The following is a 19647-nucleotide window of genomic DNA, read 5'->3' as shown; positions in this document are numbered from 1 at the left end:
TGCTCAAAGTTGTTGGGCTATGTCAAATGTCAAAGGTTCTTATATAGCGCCTTATCACCGCAAGGTCTCAAGACGCTTGCTTTGGGAACCCGTCCTGGCTTTTTCCCTGTGAGATAACCCGTACAAGGCATCCCCAAGGTGAAAGCCAGGCATCCCGCCGCGGGGGGGCCGTAGTGAAGATTAAGCAAGCTATTGCCCAGAGTTGCAGAGTGTGAACCCGTGATTCGAGTAGGCACCGAAGCGAGAATTATCGAGTTCGTGGACATTTGGGCTCAAGACCCTGCCGCGCCGGGAATTAAACCCTGGTCCCGGGTCTGACCTCTGCTTCAGGGTCTGCCTCCTCTAACCAGTGAGCCACCCTTCTCCACTTACACAGGGCTACACGGGCGAAAGGTTGGTTGAGGGAGAACAGTGCAGTTTAAGGAGTCATGTAATTTCTGCTGACAGATGTGGTTGCGGGGAGTTACTGGAATTTTGGGAGCTTTAAAGGCCCTAGGTGCACAGAGCTTTAGGGGGGTCGGACAGGGAGATATGAGTGTTCATTGTAAACTGTAAACGGCGCAATTATGTATTTGAAGTTTTATATTTCAATAATGTTCATTAGCTAGGTAAAAAAAAAACTGGCAGTATCAACTGCTAAAGAGAACCACCAACCTAAGATAGAAGACCTTATGTCACCTGCCCACAGATAATCAATTTTAAGCATTTTGTTCTACTCTTTGTAGGTCCTCAGGCTGCATCCTACTTCAACATTCTAGAAAACCCTGTCTGAAAATAACTTGAGATATAGCTAAGGATTATTCTATCGCCTGCCTTCCTATTTGAATGATACTCTCCTTATACTCCATCCTCTGCATGCCAGTGCCTTTGAGTTTACCCTACCCTTTCCCATGCTTGCTGCCTTACTCTCTCCTAAACTAAGCATACTCCTCCTTACACATCATAAACTCTCCTCTTGAGTAACCACATCTGTAATACCAAAACCTTTCTAAACTATCTACTTATTCCGCTTCTAAGATAAATGGAGGTGGTGATGGGGCCGGACATGCTGGGCTCCGAGCACCCCGACTGCAGGGACCGGAGGGAGGCCCCCTCCTGCGTGGACAGCCTGGTGGCCATGCCCCCGGAGGCCGGCTGTGAAGGGGCCCTGCGCTGCAGGCTGCACTTCCTGGGCCCGAGGAACAGGCAGCGCCCGAGGAGATGAGGGAGACCCCCCAGGAACCCCAGCAGGAGTTCACGCAGACCCTGAAGCAGGCCGGCAGAGATGGCAGTGCCAAGCAGCAGAGCACGCGCTCTAAGAACGTGGGCGACTGCCTGGCAGTGGCCGAGGCCGGCCTGCTGGCCATGAGCGCCTGGCTGCAGGACGAGAGCCGGCTGAACCTGAGCCGGATGGAGGAGCGGCTCAACTCCCTGGTGGTGCTGCTGCTGGGTATCCTGTCCGGGTGCGAGCCGCCCTGCAAAGAGTCCGTGCTGCGGCTGTCGCTGCTGGAGAGCAGACGCTTCAAGACACTGAAGACCAAAGAAGAGCTGCAGCTTGAACTGAAGGGGGTCCGCTCTGTGGGAACACCAATTGAATCCTCTGAGAAGAATGACAGATACTTACCGCGAGACTGCGCCGAGATTCACAAGCAAGGCATCCGGCACAACGGGATCTACACCATCCAGCCCATCCCGCAGAAGCAGCCTTTTGAGGCATACTGTGATATGGCCACAGACAGTGGTGGCTGGACAGTGTTTCAGGGTCGCCAAGATGACTCAGTGGACTTCCACCGCACCTGGCAGGAATACAAGCACGGCTTTGGAAGCCTCCATGGCGAGCACTGGTTGGGCAGCAAGAACCTGCACAGCCTCACCCGCACTGCCCAGCATGTTCTTCGTATCGCACTAGAAGACTGGTACGGCGTGAAACGACACGCTGTCTACAAGAAGTTCAAGGTTGCCAGTGAGCAAAACAAGTACCGGTTGACATCTCGGGAATACCTACCAGGGCAATGCTGGGAATGCCCTTAGCTACAGCCGCAACTACAACCATGACCGCAAACACTTCACCACCGCCGACAGTGACCACAACTACCAGATGGGCAACTGTGGCACCTACTATGGTGCCGGCTAGTGGTTCGACTCTTGCCTGGCAGCTAACCTCAATGGAAAGTACCACAAAGGACGCTACCTCGGACTGACCGATGGCATCTACTGGGGCAAATGGTACATTTTAACAGACAAGAGGACCAAGCAGAAGTACTCATTCAAGAAGATAGAGATGAAAACCAGACTCATGCATGCGTAAACTATAAACAATTTGCAGCTACCTTTGGAGCTTGACATAGGCAGAAAGGAATGTAGATTTTTTTATATAATGGTTTTAAAAACACATTTATATATTGGTTTTCAAACACATTTAAAATAGTTTATCCCCATAACCACTAATCTCTTAAAGATATAATAACGAGAGAAGTGAACAGTAGCCACTTCTTGGTCACCACATAAGGCCTATTCTAAGAGAAAAGGCTTAGGTAAAAACATAAATTGGTTGAAATCAAGCATCTGGTATTGGTTGAAATTGTGAAATAAAAAGTGAGAACACGCACATTTTGAAAATAAAAGTTAGAATACAAAAAGTTTCAAATGTTATAAATAAAAGGGGAGAGTCTGGGATAACATGTTGAAACTAAAAAACATTTAAAATAGTTGAGTGATTGGTTCAGAATTAGTGAGGGTTTAGGGTGAGGGTAGAGATCTGCATTAGGGTTGAGGTTTAAAACTAGGTTAAGAGTTGAAGAAAAGCATACGGTTATGTATACTGTTAGGTTCAGGGTTAGGGTTAAAGACAGGGGTACAGTTAGGGATCTCTAACACCCACAGCTAGGACACCATCAGACTGCAAACTAATAAGTGGAAATTATGAAAAAAACAAGACAGCAGGCCTTAGGCATTTATGCGCCCAGGATCTGGAACTAAATGTAAACAACAACTACTCGAGTTGCAGGGGTGCAGCGACAGCAGCCATCAGCAAACTTATCCCAGGAGACCAGCAGAATGCCCCCCTGCCCAATAGAGACTCGTCGGGAAGCAGCTTCACGGCCTGTCTGACCTTGAAATGGCGGCCGGAGATTTCTAAGTAAGCAGCCTTAGCTAAAATCTGTGAGGCTAAATCAAGCTCCCCCAACGGCCAACAGAAAATTACTTGGGGCAACTGCCAAGTGCCCTACAACCCCAGGCCTACACAGTCTATACGCCTGTCCTTAGGATGGCTGGCCTGGCTTGTCCCCTGGAAGCGTTGTAACAGTAAAACCTGTAAAGTGATCAGGACGCAGAATCCTAACAAAAAGTGAGATGCAGTTCTGAGGTTCACATTTCATGTCACAGTTTGTGTTATGTTGTACATAGATGCATGAGTAATTAGCACAGTATGGGTGTCATAGGGGTTTATGTAATGATAAGATGCATTCATTTTTAATAACAGTGTTAATGATTTACAGCAGTGTTTGGTTTTCTCAGACCGTAATTGTCATGTATTCTTTTTATGAATTTTTATACATAGTAATTCGACACATGCATCTAGGCTCTAGATCACAATTATGTTTATCTTTTCCATTTATAGTAACCACTGGTATGAAATCCTGAAGAAGGCTTTGCCAAAACGCGTTGGTATTCTACAAACATTACCAGTGTTTCCATAAATATGGCTTGAATCATTTCTCAGCCAGATATTCTGTATATAGACCATCATGTGCCTTATAAACTGTTTCTGACCATTTTGTACATAAAATTGAAGTTATTATGGTCTCAGGTTATACCATTATGTGATTGAATATGTGGTTCTAACTTGCACAATATTATCGATTATGTGTATCCAGTTATATATTGGAAGTATATATGAATATTTATATATTTTGTTTATTTAAAAAAATCTCATCAATAAAAAAGAGCACATTTTTATATACATGTTTACACGTTAGTTCTTATGATTTGCACCATATTTTTGTGTTTCTAGAAGTTTACATGCTTGTCCAATAGTATCCAGTACTGTGCCCGGTACAATTTTCTTTTCAAAATAGCATTGCTTTTGTGTGCATATCAACCCTACAGTAAGTCTTAGCTTCCCAGTAACTCCAGCATGAGTGCTGCCAATTGATCCATGACGATGCCCCCGGACTGAAACCTTGAACATTATACATAGCACGGAGCCGGATCAACATGGCCCATGCCCGGTGGCACTTTGATGGAACTTTCGATGGACATTTGACGATGCTCCCTGGGCGGATACCAAAACTGTTTGTACTTACCTCGGTGCACGAGCAACCTTGGCCGATGCCCGGTGGAGCTGTCATATTCAGCTATAGAGGAGTCTGTCCTTGGTTTCACCCCCTCGGCTGTCACCCACCCTGCCGGTCATCTGACACTGTTTTCCTTGTTTCCCCGTTGTGTTTCCTTCCTTCCCCCTCCCCTCCCTCTGTGATTCTTTGATTTAATTTATGTAACCTGTAACTGGCTGATCCTCATGTAAAGCGCTCTGATACCTCCGGGTCTAGCCGGCGCTATATACAACTTTTCAAATAAATAAATAAAAATAAATAGTCTCCTTGCTGTCTCACAATCCCTAACTGACTCCATACTATTTCTTCTCTCTTTTACCACTTACTTTAACTCACTCTAATAATTACACCTAACTCCAAGTAACTTAACTGTCATAACTTGCAAATAGAAGGAAATTCAGTTTAGCACAAGACTAACCCAATAACCAACAAATTTACAACAATAATGTATACCACTTGATTAACCACTGACCTTGGACTGCAGAGTAGCATGCTACTCGCCACAAACCGCTTCACCACCTCGTCAGTGGCAGTAAGCGCTACTTAAATACAATTGCATTACAATACACGGAACATGTCTTCTTAACTCTGGCCCTACTTGGTGAAGCCCCCCAAGTTCTTTTTATTTTGACAATCTGTCAAAAAAGTATAACCGAGAGCTCAACCTCGTAAAATTAATAAATGTGTACACGCAACTGTTAAAAAAAGGGTGGAATGTTCGCTAAAAAGGATGAACAATTGTACATCTTAATTTAAGATAAAGGAAAAACCCTCCAACACATTTTAGTTTTAATAGTAAGAACTGAAACAACGCATGAAGGATGCTCAGTCATACACACTGCGTGGCACTTAAAGAATGCGGAGAAGCAGTGTCGTATGTCAGGAATATTATTACTTTCTTTAAGGCTGAATTGACTGCCTTAACTGCAAAAAGGACCCATCTAGATCACGTAATGCTCCCAAACTCTTTAAGAGCCTTCCCGACACACACTTTACTATATCGATATCAAAGAATGCCCCGATTTGTGTGGTGGCCTTTCCCGCAGGCAGCACTTAGCTAAAACCTTCCCTGCCTGTTGCCGCTTCCCTGCCTAAGGGGCTGTCCCCCATGTGAACTTTCACCTCCCGAACTTTTCTCCTTTCATTATGAAAGGGCATGACCAGTGAAAGCAGACGCAGCCCGCACACTACTCCCACTTTCGCTCGCATCTCCTCTTCTGCCCGCGCCGCCCCCTGGCTTGCTCTCTTCGCTCCGGGCACGGTTAAAGACAGCTGCGCCGCTGCGGCTCCGGCCCCGCCCGTTAGCCTTTCTTCTCGCCTCAGGCAAGCCGGCGAACCCTCGCCGCCGCCCTGCCTCAGCAGTCCCCGGAGCCGCACACAGCCTTGTTTACTCAGCAGGTGGATGTGACGTCAGAGACGCACAACAGCAAACAATAACAATGTCCTCCTCCGCGGCTTCCAATAACAAACAAAATAGAGACAAGAAAAAAAGAACCTGCCGAGGAAACGTCGGACCCACGTTTCGCTTAGAGGGGCTGAGTAACTCTGTCGCGGCACAGAGACTCGTCCCTGGGGGGTTCGACCATCCAGAAGCCCCCCGCTGTGGCTGAAGATAGTGAACCTCCTCACGCGGAGGAATCTGTTGTTGTTTACTGCATGACTGTTGCATGCTTTACTTGCTACAAACGAGATCCGTATGTGTGTCTCTGACATAAAGGGGAGAGAATGGCATTATTTTGATCCGGCAGAACGTCCCCAGCGGGTGAGTTATGCGCTCTAAGTTTAGTCGCCTTTCGTTGCTTTTTCGCACTTTTTTTTTAAGAGGGTAGAAGGGAAATAAGTTTCCCTTCAGAACCCACGTGCGTGTGGACGCCCTGCTTGTTGTGCTGGCTTTTGGTGAGATTTGCATACGCCTGGGCTGCCGGTATCTTGTACTCCGGGCTGCTCCTTCTCCGCCCGGCTCTCTCGCGGTCAGGTTCCTGTCTTGTGTCCGTCTGGCCCTTGGCGCGTTCTCGATTTGGTGTCAGTGTGTAGGGGAGTGGCCAATGTAGAAGGAAACAAACGACCATGGGTGGGGGGAGAAGTGACCCGTGAAATCTATGCGTGATGAAGGCGACAGCCGGAAAGCCCCAGAGGGCAGCAGCGTGCCAAATCAACGCAAAGCCGCGGAGAGCAGCAGAACGTGCGGACGTCACTCCCAAAGAGTGACAACTTTCAATAGGACTGCAGAGCTTAACGGCTAAAACGGCCGACCTTGACGCTGGGGAACCAGGTTCGAGCCTGGGGGGAGGCTCAAGCATCCTGTGATTCACTTAATCTCCCTGTGCTAAAAAAAAAGACACAGAACAAATAATAATTTGTCCGTCTGTAATGCAACTGGTGCCCTTGTAAAGCGCTTCGATACCTTCGGTCGAGTTGGTGCTATATGAAACTGCAACAACAAAACATCTGACAGTCTGGATGCAGGAGCGTACAGCGCAGATACTTGTTGCACTTCTTTAAATCCAATCTCCCTTTTCAAAACTTGCGAGCGCACAGACACGTGCACCCTGTCCCTACTCACCCACATGACAAATACTCGTTATTGACTCTTAATTGGAACGTATTACTTACAAACCTTTAGGAAACAATACTACTCTTCGCATTGAATCGCCTGCTTTGGATGCGCAATGTTTGAATACAACCTTCCAGGAGTGTAGTGAAGCACTAGCCCCGATTACAGTTGCGCATGCACCCGCCAGTTCTCGACATTGGACGTATGTGACAAACACATTGTAAAATCTGTCGAGTAGGGTGCGAAATGACCTGCAAGAGTTAAGCTTTTTGCCAAAGTTTGCGCCCCGCCTTCTCCAATGTTGAAGACAGCACGTCCCATACTGAAATTTAGCTACTATATTTCCTGTCGCCGTTTTTCGTTGGCAGCATAGCACCAGCGTCTCCAAAGTAAATGCATGCTGTTTGGACAGGCATCATAAAACTGCAAATAACGCAGCACTGTCTAGGGTTTATTTAGTTGCCACATGCTGTCTTGCTGGTACAGTTTTTCGGTGGGGCTAAATGATGGAATGTATTTGGAAAAAGCAAATTCAGCTTGTACTAATTATAAGCTCCGTTTAATTGTTATTTAAATAAAGAGTGGCTTTTCAGCTTAGTGTCCCTTTGTTTTGTTACACCGTCACCTATTAAACACTGTAGACCAACTGCATTTAACCAGCAGACCAACTAACCTGGCAGTCCAGGCACGACTCCATCTTCTGGTCAAGCCCATGTGCACAGCTTTGGGTACTCAGCAGTCCCAATCAGCTGCCATAACTTGGCAGTTTTGCACATCTCAATTTTCTGTCACAACTTTGTCTTTGGTAACATTGAGTCATCTGCCAACCTTGTATGTTTTTGCTCTTTAAAATTATACTAATGAATCTTAACATGCATGTTGATACTGCTAAGATAAGGTTATGCACTTACATGGTAACATTTGTTTTGATTAAAGTAAGCGAGTGTCTGTGTTTGGAACGTGGCATTTACTAATGACTTTGGGCTCTAAAAATGATATTGAGAATAAAATGCCATATTAAGGCCTGCAAAGGTGAGGCTATTTTGGGATATTGTTGTGTGCTCTTTCTTATTGATTGTTGTAATTTCACAGTCGGTCTTTGAAAGTCCTCCCAGCTTTGTGTGTTTACTGTATTGCCAAATGTGTTTTCTACCTGCATTGCAAAATCTACTTGTATGAGACTGAAGTCATAAAAAAACAATGTGCTCAGAAGTCACAATGCAAACCGTACACTTTAATTGGAAGATACACATTTTATGTAGTGGATTTACCTTGGTAAAAAAAAGCAGGCCTTGTTTGTGTAATTTTTTTTAATTTTACTAACACGTTCTGCTTTTCAAATTTCAATTGTTCATTCGACTTCTGCACACAATTACAGATGTATGTTATTCTCTTGTGTCACATTCGTAAACTCATGTTCTATAATGTAATATGAACTCCACCTGGCATTCCACAATGCGATGGTTTGTCCCCATTGCACCTAGCATTGACCGCTTTTTTTCTTTTTTGAATATGGTGTTAGCAAGTACTTTTTAAGATTCTAGTGTGCCATGTAAGGACTGGTGTACCAGTGTGTACAGCGATAGTTGCCTTTTGCGGTATGTCTTTTCTGTACACAATCAACTGTATGCACTGAGAAGGGTTGTACAAGGTTTTTTATTCTTTATGTTTTTCAAGACCATTATTTTTCTCCTCTGTGGTGAAAACTGCCTTACAGACATGCTGATTTGCATGCCTTTAAGTAGTAATTGCATACATATTTAACATAACTGATCACATATTACAGCCTGAGTAGCGTGGGCAAGCTCTCCAGTTTTAATAGTATGGCACTGAAATTGTATTTTTTTTGTTTTTACAAATCTACTATCTGTTCTTGAATACAATTAAAACCTTGGAGCTAGTTGCCATTGAAAATGAGTCGTGTAAAAAGTCTGATCTGGAAAAAAGGTATTGTAGCTTTAACAACTTGCATTGGCAGCATTCCTTTTCCCTGGTCTTTGGATTAGTCATTGTCCGAAGGAGAAAAAATACTTTTTTTTCTTTTTGGGAGAAGTAAAGTAAACAGCCTCCAACAAGTGAACCTTGACAACCCAGATTAAGGAAGGCAGTGGAGATCAAAGCAGGCTGCTGCTGGGCTGTTGTTAGGAGCTGCCTCGCCGAAAAGCTGTGCAGACCACGACCACGCAGCAAGGCTATGTGCCCACTTATGCAGAAATGGCCCATTACAAATGCTCAGCTTTGTTGCAAAACCGACAGAGCATCTCGAAGGGCCTAGTTGTGTGTGTGCTTCAAACTTAAAAAAACATGAACAGACAAACTCTGATTGTTGAGGTTTTCCTTCAAGCTAATTATGCATTTTTGTAGAATTGTACAATTTACAGTACAATCCGGAGGAACATAGGATTATATTAATAATATATTTGATTCGAGGCCAGTTGCTCCACTTCGAGTGCGATGTTCCTTTGGCCACCCTTTGTACTGTGCTCGTTTTCGAGACCGTTCATAGAAAGTGGTATGATATATTTTAACCAGGAAAGTGACTCAAAAGAGTCTCGAGGCAGATTTATGACGGCCATCTCTTGGAATTTACAAAAGCACGAGGTAGAACTGCAGAATGATTCACCACCTCTCCCTCGAGGCCTGATACGAATATTTCGTACTTGTATTAACTTTTATGTAAGTTATGCTTTTGATTTTAATTCTTGGCTCTAAAAATCATTTGAATTCTTATGTTTGATAGGCAGTGTAGTATTACGGGTTACAAGCAAACACAGCATTATTTTTGATTATTCAGAAAAGGCAATTATTGCGTATATAAGTTTGTCCAATAGGGTAGTATGCTGATTACTCGCATCTAAGAGCTAACGTGTGGTGTATATTTTACTGCATTGAGCGTGGTGTTTTATTTCTCACCTGCCATCCTACTGCTTATTTTTCTGGGATTGAAAATTACTGATTTAATTGTACCATAACTATGAAATCCAGTTTATTTTGATTAAGACAGTATGTTATTTTAGTGATCTTTGTCAATGTCATGCAATTGAAACTGAACACAACAGACCAGCTCAAGAAAACTTCAAGCTTGTGTGGTTTGTGCCCAGACCACCTTTCAAAGAATTTCGAGCGTAAACACTACTTTTTACAAACACGCTTTGTTGCATTTTATAACCTTTTTAACATTTACATTTTATTGAATGAGTTATTTTTAATATGTTATAGGAATCATTTTGTGTTAGCCCCGTTGCCAATATTTCATATGACTGCTGTTGAGGCTGGCACAGCAAACACTGTTTTTATGGAGTTATTTTCATTTCGGGTGTTTCTGTTGATTGTAGATAAATGATAGTGGACTGGTCTAAAGATTTGGAAGTATTTATTGATACGTAAAGAGTTTCACCAGCCAATTAAATGCTCGCTTGCTATAATCTTAAATTACTATAACTTTATTGGAACTTCCAGTTGGTGAATTGAGTGTCATGACAGGGAAATGCTAATAGAAAATCAGCTGGCCATTCAGTAAGTATAAACTTAGGTTTATTCTGAGCTGCAGCACGTTTCTCACTCATTCTTTCTTGTGAATTTTATATTATAATAATGTTCTCGTCAGTGGTACATTGGGTGTGTACTCATATCACCATTTGAAACCCACAAGTCTCCAAAACAAATATAGTGCCACTTGTGACACCAGACAAATAAACACATAAAGAAATACAATTTCCTGTTGTGTCTGAAAGCAAATTCAGATTATCAGTTGTAATGGATTGTCATATACCACTTTCTTCACTTAAAAATGTAAAACAAACAAGCCCTCCAAAAGAGTCTATAAACCAGCACAGCAGACTTCCTGAGCAGACTCCATACCATGACCAGTGGGCCCAAGGGTCAGTGATTCAGCAAAGAGTGAGGAGAGTAAGGACTTAATGTTTGTAATGAAAAAACAAGGAGTAATGGAGACGTAAACACTTACACAGTGCACATACTGTCCAGTACTGTAACCTCCATGTATTGTGGCACTCCAAGCACACACACATTAAGCCCCCTCAGGCACATTCTTTGTACATTGCTCAGTACTGTAGCCTTTCTGTATTGAGCAATGGGGTGCTATTTGCAAACAGTTACATTGCCAGCACTCACCCTCATCATGTGTGTGCCACACAACACTTCACCCTACATGTATTGTACTTCTCAAAAGCACACATTTCCCTCGCAGGTACATATACACCCAGTACACATACTCACCATGCATGCACTGCACAGCACTACTCTATCTCTGTACTGTATCTTTCCCAGGCACACAGTGGGGAAGTGTGGCTCAATTGTTAGAGCGGCAGACCCTGATGCAGAGGTCTAGCCCGGGACCAGCGTTCAATTCCCGCCTCTGCGGGTCTTGGGCTCAATTTCCTCGGACCTGATAATTCTCGCCTCGGTGCCTATTGTAATCGGTGAACAACCTTTACAACGAAACTATTACAACGCACTACCATTACAACGCGGTCATTACAACGCAAACCATTACAACACATTGCGCTGGGGGGCGCTCTAGGATAGGGAATAAGTTACATTTTCTATCCAACACCTTCCCTAGTGTCCACGGGGACTGGAGTTGGAATAGAAAATTATACTTACCACTATCCAGCACCTCTAAGCGCTATGCGTTGTAAAGGTTTGCGATGTAAAAACCGCGCTGTAAAGGCAGGCGTTGTAATAGCCTGCGCTGTAACGTCATACATCCATTGTAATCATGTGTCCCACTCTGCAACTCTGGGCAATAGCTTGATTAATCTCCGCAACGGCCCCAAAAGCGCTAGGATGCCTGGCTTCACCTTGGGGGTGCCCAGGAGTGGGCACTTCACAGGGAAAAGCCAGGAAGGGTTTCACAGTGGTATGCGTACAAGTGCCGAGACACCCTCATGGGTCGATTCGTGCGCTATACAAGTACTAATACATTTACATTTACATATATCCAGCTCAGAATCCCTATTCCTGCTATGCGCAGCACTCTACATCTAACTGATGTAGGCCAAGGGTAAGTTAAACACACCATGGCGGAACTTAAAAAAGGTGAGTGAGCCTGTAGTCTACGCCCCAGGTTAAAAAGGACCTGTTCACTCCTACTGATCACTACAGTGTGCTGTCACCCCCACGCTCGTGATGTTTAAGTTTTGTTGAATGCAGTAGCCTATCACCACTATGAGGTACTGCTTTGGGCACCCCTACCAGTCCAACAAGACTGCAGTCTGTGAGACAGGCCTATGTCCTGGTGCACACATTATCATGTTTACATATCACACAAGAATCAGCATTAGGGATCCAGATAACTGTACAGTTGGGCATTCAGGTCAGGGTTATATGTTCACTACCACGCAGAGGACTTTTCCGTGCCAACACCCTGAATCAAACACCAATTTTTTCAACATCCTCAAGCCACCACCTATTAAGATATCATCTTACTTCAGTGGTTATTAAGTCTCTGTGCGGAAGTATCTAATTCTCCCGTCAACATTGTTACCACCTCTCCCACTCAAGGAATCTTCCTATACTATTTCAACATGTAGAGATCCTATATTTCATGAAAAGTGCTACCCTGGGGACTCCTGGCCTTTGAAACTACATACCTAACTCCCAGCTGCTCTTTATTGGAGAGAGTATTGAGAAAGCAGTCTTTAGTTAGAAATGGGGTAATATAGACCTAAATATTCTCTCACATGCTTGCCGGTTCAGCTTCAATGCAAAATCAAGACTGCAAACAATATCATTTCTGAATGAAGCCCTTCTAAATACTAATTGCCAGAATGCCCTAAGTGAAATCCGGATCCAGCGGGAGCAATAAACTTTTCGGCACTTCTCTATATCCATAACCAACCATACATAATTGGAATATGTTGGTTAGCAGACGTCTTGGGGAAAGTGGAATGGGATAAGGGAGAAACCAGACATTAACCCCTCCCATGCTGGTGGCGGAACCGCTCCGTCACCAGCCACGGACGCGCTGTGCTGATGACGGAGCGGTTCCGTCACGGCCCGCTCGGCGCGGATTCCGCGCCTGCGCTGGACGTTCTGATGAGCGGGCGGGCCGTGACGGAACCGCTCCGTCATCAGCATAGCGCACCCGAGGCTCATGATGGAGCGGTTCCGTCATGAGCATGGGAGCGCCGCGCGGCCCCCCCACCCGCCTAGCGGTGCCGCGAAATTGCCGCCACAGCGAAGGGGTTAAATATCCCACTCTGAGTAGTCATAAAGAAAATATTAGGGGCCTGATTACCAGTTTGGCGGTCTTGGAGCAGGCCGGCACGCCAGCGCCCACTCCAAGACTGCCAAACTCAACGGAAGGCCGCCTGCCAGGTGAGGATTTTTTTCTTGGTCTGGTGGTCGGTCCACGGTGGTGCCTATTAGAAAGGCACCGCAATTGGAGTGCCAAAGCCTGTTCCTGCATGGCATGGACTGTGAAGTCAATGCCGTGCAGGATCAGGGGGAGCATGCACACATGGGAGAACACCATGTGCCCCCTTGCATGCATCACCAGGTCTTGAGGCAACAGGGGGCCCTGTAAGACCCCCTATGTTTCCTCACTGCCACCCTTTTCCTGGCAGGCAACCGCCATGAAAAGGTTGGATGTGAGGAAACTCGTAATATGCTTGGTGGTGCCAGCATATAGTGGTCTCACACCCCTGCAACACGGCCGAGGGCCTACGGACGCCCAGTGGTTGCAGCGGTCCTTTTGTGGTCTGACTGTCAAACTTGTAATAGGGTGGTCGACCCCCGGTGCGGCGGTGCCTGCATCACCACCCAGTCAGTCAGTCAGTCAGTCATAATCAAGCCCTTTGATCTCTGCATATCCATATAATGCTACATATAAGAATTATATACCTCGAGAATATTTCTTTATCTCAGACTTTAAAAACCATTTGTTTATTGGTTATATGATTTAATAAAAATGACGTTTTCTTATGCACCTTTTATTTTTCTCTTCTATTTTTTTTTTTAATTGATTAATCATAAACCAAACATTGGAGCATCACAAATTAATATATACAGGTATTTCATCATAAATAAGATATACATTCCTTAAACATTTCATTACACAAGGAGAAGGGAACACAACAACAAAAAATTGGGGTATCATAAAACAGATAGTAAATATCGCTTTTACTCAAAATCTGATACCCAGAGCTCCGCTCAGTCCTTCTGGGTCTGTCAGCCCTCTCTTAAAGAACAGAGTCTAACAAATCCCTGCCACCACTGCACCTTCTAAGCCATTTGCGCATTGGAGCACAGATCTTATGACCTTTCTTACTGGTACGGCTACCCTTACAGTTATATAGTGTTAGTTCAAGATTATAGATAGAAAGCAAGCGGCCTAACCAAGCCTGGTAGGTAGGGGGCTCAACATCTTTCCACTGAGTGGCGATAAGCAGCCGAGCAACAGCGACCTAAATAAATGTAAAGTTCACCTGATGATTATCCAATTGCACACTACTCTCATGGCCCAATAACATCAGTAATGGAGTTATGACCACTCTCCTGCCCGATGCTTCATACAGAAACAACTCGATCCCTTCTATTAAATGTGTCAGTTTCTCACACAAAAAGTCCATATGCCTCAAGTCAGCTGGTCCCTGAGCTCATCTAGGGCTTTGATCGTCCTCCCTCTAACCCCAACTAAAAAGTTCAGCCGGCGTAAAGTAGAGATTAAAAATAGTTTGATTGTGTTGGGGTTTTAGATTGGCAGCAAAAAAGATTTCCGATCCCAATGCAATTGACCTACATAAATCTACATCACCATCTCCCAGCTTCCAATTCCAATTGGCTTCAACCTGCTGTAGATCATTAGGAACTTTAGCCAGTAAGATTTTATAAATGTGTTTGATCCTAGAGTAGGGGCACATAACTGACTCCAATATTGTAATTTTCATTAAAGAGAGTTGTTTATTCCGGGCTTGGGAGAGATAGCTGGTAATCTGGATATATTTAAAATATGATTCTGCCGTTACACCATACCCCTCCTGAAGATCAGAGAACGATCGGGTTTGATTAGCCTTATATAAATTCCCAATTCTAATAATACCTTTTTGTTCTCACTGTTTACCCACCGTGTCATAAGACACTGCAGGAAACAAAGAGGATCACCACAGCAGCGAATATCTGTTATATGGTTGTTATCTGTTATATTGGTTTTATGTATGTTTTTATTATCCATGTTATTGACTATTATACTGTTCCCATTATCTCTGTTGACTCCTACTGCCCCTTCCCTGTCTTTGTGAAGCGCTCTGATATCTGTAAGGATCCTGTTCGCGCTATATAAAACTTTGAATGAATAAATAAATAAATAAATATATAGGTATCTTCATAAATTTTACCACTTTAGACCATACTGCGATCACACACTTAAATCGTGTTTTCTTGTAGTAACTAGCTTCAAGTTGTCTAAGAAGCATTCCGTGGGCCAATCGGCCCATGACCAGCTCATAAATAGAAGGAATAGCTGTATCATGCTCCTGGCCCCTAATATTAGCACCAGCATTATGCGCTAAAAACAACTCCGCCACCTGTTATAAAAAGGTAGCATAATAATAACGGAGCATATTAGGAACCGCCCATCCTCCACTGTCTTGTGGTAGAGTTAAAAACTTTAAAGATCAGCATCTATGGGTAATGTTGTAGAAATCAAGAAGTTACCTAAACTGCTATATGACCATAACCCATTAATTTTGGAGTGTGCAATACAGCCAGGTGTAAGAGTTCAGTCTGAGTGGACATTTAATAGAAAATTGTTTTATAATGCCTCCTTTATACAACACATTATGCAATGGAATGTACAATATTTTGATGCAAACTGCTATAGCACTTCTCGAGGCATGGTCTGGGACAGTTTTAAGGCTGGTCTGTGGTGAGAGTAATTAGTTTTGTTGGGAAGAATAGGTGATTGGAAAAGGAGGAAATAGAGGGTCTGATTGGTAGACTTGCAGTTTTAGTAAAGGACCATACTCTAGCGATAAGCTAAAAGAAACAGGCGACAGTATTATCCTTGCAGCAAGAAATTGCAATGACTAAAGCTGAAATCAGCAGCTATTACCGCAGGTGGTGTGCAGCAGCATATCAGGCACATAAAGAAGAAAGCTATGAATCTGGATAATCTGTGGGCAAACTACTTGCACTCCGTACCAAACAGAAGTCAGTAAGGAATAATATTTCGTGAATTAAAGGGCAGGATGTGCGGCATGCCACAAGTTCAAAAGACATTATTAAAGTATTTGAATGCTTTTATCAGGCTCTATACCGGCAGGAAGATACCCACCCCTCCTTCCCTAATTGGATTAATAGTATCAGGGGTCCACAAGGGATTGAGGATGAGACTCGACTAGAGTTAGAGATCACATTAAAGGAAGTGGTAAATGCCCTACAGTCTATGGCCTCCGGAAAGGCGGCGGGTCCTGATAGAATCCCCTTAGAAGTAAATAAGGTATTCCAGTCGGAACTCGCACCTTTACTCCTAGGATTGTTTATTGGGTACAACATAGTGGCTTTCCACTGGCTTCATGGTAAGGGGTGGACATAGTTATCTTTTTGAAAAAAGATAAACCCCCAGATAGTCCGGCTTCATATTGGCCTATATTGCTCATTAATGCAGATGCCAAGCTTTATTCTAAAATGTTTGTGTCGCGGCTAAGTAGGATTATGCCCACTTTGTTTCCCCCTGGCAACATGGCTTCGTTCTGGGGAGGGACACCACCGACCATATTAGCAAATTATCGCCTTATTTGAGGTAACAGAAGTATTAGGGGAGAAGATGGCCTTAATTCTCCTGAATGCAGAAAAAGGCTTTTGATTTTGTGGCCTAGCAGTATTTATGGTCAATTCTGGAGTATAAGGGGTTTGGTCCGAGTCTTATTACAGCAATACAAGCAATGTATTTTAGATGCTACGCTAAGCTGCAGATCATGGGCCAGGAGTCGGGCTGTATTCAGGTCGCCAGGGAACAAGACAGGGTTGCCCCTGCTCTCAAATCCTGTTTGCCTTATACATTGATCCGTTTATTCAGCAATTACTCCAAAATTGGTGTATAAAGCCAGAATCCATCAACAGCTTTGACACCAAGGTAATGGCGTATGCGGATGATATCGCCTTCGCAACTTCATATCCTGAGATGGCGGTGTCAGAAATAGAAAGGCTGGCTGAGGAATATGGTAGGACCTCAGGATATCTCCTGAATGCAGGGAAAACGCAGATTGTCTGCAACTCTAATACTTTGTTTACGGATACTCGTAGGTCGGATGTAGCCATTTAGCTTGGGGTTAGGGTCAACAGTAGGGTTAGTGAACTGTGGCCAATAAATCTATCCCCCATGGTTAGCAAGATCATTACAGATTTAACACGACTGTATGGGCTACATCTCATGATAATTGGTTGAAGCAACATTCTAAAATTATGATTTTTTCCCTAAGGTTTTGTATCTGTCTCGCTCCATCCCTTTGGAAATTGAAGGGCATTTGTTAAAGAAATTAGACTGTCTCTTAATTAACTTTATTTGGCGGTATAAGAAAATCCACCGATCTTTAAAGTTTTTAACTCTAACACAAGACTTTGTGATTTTTTAAGGGAACTCTTTGACTTTCCTCAAACTGAAACAGAAATATTATCTGTGAAGAACCGGGATAACCCACTTACTGGGTCTCGGCAGCGGGGGAACAGCCCAAATCTTCCATACTTAGTAAAAGGAGCCACAGGAGCCTTCGTCTGCAGGAGGAACCCAGATTTATTTCAATAGCCCGGGCTATGGCACAGAGTCCCAAGCTAGTCAGAGACAAAACCCAGGAGGCTGCTACTTCACTCTGTAGCTTACAAGCCTTTTATAAATTTTTCATCCCAGTCTTTTGGCTGTCAGACCATTGTTTCATCAGGACAGTGTTTACCAGTTGATAACCAGATCCAGACAATGTTTGTAGTTAGTGACCTGGTCAAGGCTTGGTACACAGATCATTGTTCACTCGGCTTTGATCAAGGCTCAGTTTTTCAGGTCTTTGTTCAATTGCCTTGATCAAAGCCCGGTCCTTCAAGTCATTGTTTAATCACCCAACAGTCAGACCATTGTCTAGATAACCTGATCACGGTGTCAAGGATTTTTACCAGGCTGGGAGCAGGAGATGGAAAACAAGCTTGTTTACACAGGGCGTGGGTGTCTCATGGTTTTCTGTTGAACTGCAAAGAACAGGGGGTTGGGTGTGCGACAGTTCCTGGGCAGAAATGCAGGCTGCAAGATGGTTTTTTTTCGTGTCAGTTTAGATTTTCCTCAGGCATCAGCAGAAATGACCAGGTGGGTTGTTGACAGAAGATGGCAATGAAAAAACAATGGAGTCCCGGTACAGATGATGCTAATCAGAAAAACACTTTTCCTCAGTCCTCCTTTTGCCATTGAGTGGCAAATACTGTTAAGAAATGTCAATGTTCATAAGACCATCTGTTTCTTGTTGGCGCATCATCATATTGGTGTTGTGAATGTTAGAGGGTGGAGGCTTGATGGTCTGGACACACGTTGTACAGAGCACTGGCAGGCACTGAAAGCACAAACAGCAGGAGACCAGGACAGCTACTCCCAAGGCAAGGAAGATGAGGACCCTCCAACCCCACTGGGAAAGGAGGCACCAGATCCAGCCGGTGAGGGACCAGCTGCCTTCAAATGAATTTCGGAAGAAAGGCGATGCAGATGTCGGATGGCATCGTACACTGTAGGTGCGTTGTCTGGGATATACACGCAGCAGCTGGAGCCGATCAATTTACATACACCACCACGATCAGCAAGGATGATGTTGAGGACCATGCGGTTTTGGAGCGTTATAAGGCAGTCCCCCTGTAGCTCTGCCGTGATATTGGAGAGGGCATCAGCTGTTACTGTGATGGTGGCCTCAAGGACCCTGGCCAGTCCTCGTACAGCCCGACTGTTTGCCATGGGCCCCAGAATGGAGGGAAACCTTTAAAGAAGTCCCCGGATTCCTGGCCCGCTCTATCCTCGGCTGATACGATGCCCCTACGTGAGCGGCGCGCGGCGCAGGGCGCCCTTCATTGACTGGTGGTAACCTTCATGGGTAGAGTATGTTGATGGAAGGAGGAAGGCCAAATAGCAGGTACCAGACCAGTTACGGCGGAGCCAAGTGTAGGCGGCAGTGCCACAGATGAAATAGGTGTTGGGGGATGCTACCAGCTTCGGAGGAGATGTAGAGTTCAAAGCTTTTGTGATATCACACATACTGGGACCAACTTTCTTAGTCCCTAGGCCATGGATGCAGACACAGCCTTGCACATTTATGACATTCACAGTGTCTCGTTCATCAGGCAGTATCCTTCTTGTGCAGAATCTGGAAAATGTTTGTTGAGTGGTTGAGTTGAATACTACAATTTCACTGAGTTCATCTGGTGGTAGTAGCAATGTGGACGAGCTGGTCGGGCAAAAAGGAGCATTGGCATTGCCAGATCTGTTCCACCAAAAGTCATCCCGAAATGTCCCAAGGATAGAATTGGCAATACCATTGACCGTGTAGGCCTCCTGCATCAGCATCCACCATGAAGACAAGACCCAGTGATGGAGAAGGGGTAAGGAAAGAATGGAACAGGGTGTATCATGGAATGCAGCATCAGTCCACAAACCCAGCAGTTGGAAGTGTTGATGATCAGCTGATGATGATGCAACATATGGATGAAGGTGTTGTTGAAGAATTCTGCACGGCGGGGTAATTCGTGGGCTGGTAGCTTGTAATACTGGTGTTCTGCAGGAGTCTGGGT

At 44.5% G+C, this 19647-nt stretch overlaps 1 pseudogene; it reads left to right on the top strand.

Moving 5' to 3' along the window:
- Positions 1-1021: 1021 nt before the first annotated feature.
- LOC144783363 (microfibril-associated glycoprotein 4-like) lies at positions 1022-2494 on the top strand (annotated as a pseudogene).
- Positions 2495-19647: the final 17153 nt, after the last annotated feature.

The sequence above is a fragment of the Lissotriton helveticus genome, chromosome 9 (assembly GCF_964261635.1).
Source record: "Lissotriton helveticus chromosome 9, aLisHel1.1, whole genome shotgun sequence".
NCBI lineage: Eukaryota > Metazoa > Chordata > Amphibia > Caudata > Salamandridae > Lissotriton > Lissotriton helveticus.
Note: the sequence above shows the minus strand (reverse complement) of the source record. Positions and strands in the feature narration are given on the sequence as shown.